Below are 2,648 nucleotides of genomic sequence, written 5' to 3'. Positions count from 1 at the left end.
AACGACTTAACAGAGAAAGAAGAGAAAGAGAGGATATAGTAGTTGAAACAGAAGAAATAGTTGTTGAAATGGCAGAACCAGAAAATAGGACACTAACTGAATTCTTAGTTCCCACAGTTAATGGCAATGGGTCAAGTATCACTAGGCTTACGGTGCAAGCCAACAACTTTGAGATTAAGCCGGCAATCATTAAGATGATCCAGCAGTAGGTAAGGTTTAATGGTAATTTGAAGAAAGATCCGAATCAACATATTGCGAACTTCTTGGAAATTTGTGACACCTTCAAGTCGAACGGAGTGTTAGATGATGCCATTAGGTTGAGGTTATTCCCATTCTCATTGGAGGATAAAGCAAAGGGGTGGTTAATGGCACTACCATCGAGGACTATCACAACTTGGAATGATCTAGCATAGAAACTCCTAACCAAGTTCTTCCCTCCAGCAAAATCAGCAAAACTGAGAAATGATATCACATCATTCTACAAGATGAATCTGAGTCATTGTATTAGGCTTGGGAGAGGTACAAGGAATTGATGACGAAATGTCCACACCATGGGTTGCCAGTTTGGCTTCAAGTCCAAACTTTCTACAATGGACTTATGGGTAACGTGCAAACCATGGTGGATGCAGCATCGGGAGGAGCTTTGCAGAATAAGACAACAGAGGAGGCTTATGAGTTGCTTGAGGTTTTGGCAAGCAACAACTATCAAAGACCAAATGAGAGAACAATATCAAGAAAATCTACGGGTTTTCATGAAGTTGATGCCTTCACAGCCATCTCAGCCCAACTCACGGCACTTCAAAAACAATTGGGAAGTATGCAGGTAAACTCTATTCAAGCACCTCAACTAACTTGTGATTTTTGTGTAGGAAACCATGTGAGCAGCGAGTGTCAAGTGGGGAACACATTTGCTTCATCATCTTCATCATCGGAGCAAGTGAACTACTTGGCAGGAAATCAGAGGCAACCAAACAACCCATATTCCAACACATACAATTCAGGGTGGAGAAATCATCCAAATCTGGCTTGGGGCAATCAGAACCAACAAAATAATCAATAGAACCAAAGGACATTGCCAAATAACCAACCAGGGGTGAATAATCAACCAGGAGATCCAAGAGTGACAAAGTTGGAGGACATGTTTGGGAAATTCATGCAGGAGACCATAGGTTTTATGAATGAAACGAGGACGAATTTTAGAAATCAAGGGGTGTCCATTCGGAATCTTGAGGTACAGATGGGCCAATTGGCCGAAAAGTTAAATGAGAGACCGTAGGGTTCCTTACCAAGCAACACAGTGACTAACCCACGTGAGCAAGCAAATGCCATAGTTTTGAGGAGTAGGCCAGTTTTGGAAGAAGCTGAACAAGCTAGAAAGGAAGAATCTGAAGAGGAAGTTGATAAGGAGATTGTAGTTGAGGAGAAACCAAGCGGTTTGGGGGAAGAGAACAAAAAGAACAAAATAGGGCAAAAGAAGAAGGAGAAATTTTCATTCCCCAAGATACCACCAGAGTTGGCACATCACACTCCACCCGTGCCTTTTCCTTAGAGACTGAAGAAAAAAAATCAGATAAGCAGTTTTCAAAGTTTATTGAAATTTTTAAAAAATTGCATATTAACATTCCTTTTGTAGATGCATTGCAGCAAATGCCGAGCTATGCGAAATTCCTTAAGGAAATCCAATCAAACAAAAGGAAGTTAGAAGATGAGGAAACGGCGATGCTTACGGAGGAGTGCAGTGCCATTCTCCAAAAGAAGTTACCCCCGAAGCTCAAAGATCTAGGGAGTTTTACTATTCCTTGCATTATAGGAGATATTACTTTTGATCGTGTTTTATGTGATTTAGGTACTAGTATTAATTTAATGCCCTTTTCTGTTTTCAGGAGATTGGGAATTGGTGAAGTGAAGCCAACGACCATGTCGTTGCAACTAGCGGATAGGTCCATAAAACATCCGCGAGGGATAGTGGAAGATGTGTTGTTGAAGATGGATAAGATAATTTTTCCAGCTGATTTTGTGGTTCTGGACATGGAAGAGGATAAGGAAATTCCTCTCATTTTGGGCTGACCATTCTTAGCCACGGGGAAAGCACTAATAGATGTGTAATACGAAAAATTACTGTTGAGAGTTAAAGATGAAACAGTAACTTTCAATGTCTTTGAGACAATGAAGTTTCCATCTGAATCGGATTCATGCTTTAGTGTCGATATGGTGGATTAATTGGTGGTAAAATCTATTGAAGAAAACACCTCACAATCACCTCTAGAAGCGTGTATAGCCAAATCAAAAACAGTAGAGGTAGATGATTCGGCGAGTAATGAACGTGCTAGGTTGTTAGAAGCACTTCAACCGATTGATGAGAGTCAAGATTTAGAATTTGAGGAGTTTTATTTTAAAAAAAAGAAGGAAAAGGAAAAAATAAAGAGCCTCCAAAGCTTGAGTTGAAACCTTTACCTTCCCACCTCAAATATGTATATCTTGGGGACTTAGAAACCTTCCCAGTGATCATTAGTTTAGGATTGAGAAAATTGGAGGAAGAACGATTGATTAGGGTGTTGAGGGAACATAGACTAGCAATTGGATGGATGATTTCGGACATTAGAGGCATCTCGCCATCCTTTTACATGCATAAGATAATCATGGAGGAT

At 40.2% G+C, this 2,648-nt stretch overlaps 1 non-coding gene across 1 annotated transcript; it reads right to left on the bottom strand.

Moving 5' to 3' along the window:
- Window positions 1–452: 452 nt before the first annotated feature.
- LOC116118888 lies at window positions 453–558 on the bottom strand. The gene has a single exon (XR_004126239.1). It is a non-coding gene; the product is annotated as a small nucleolar RNA R71 (small nucleolar RNA).
- Window positions 559–2,648: the final 2,090 nt, after the last annotated feature.

Source organism: Pistacia vera, unplaced genomic scaffold, assembly GCF_008641045.1.
Source record: "Pistacia vera cultivar Batoury unplaced genomic scaffold, PisVer_v2 Contig861, whole genome shotgun sequence".
Classification (NCBI taxonomy): Eukaryota; Viridiplantae; Streptophyta; class Magnoliopsida; order Sapindales; family Anacardiaceae; genus Pistacia; species Pistacia vera.
This window is presented reverse-complemented; position numbering and strand designations above follow the sequence as displayed.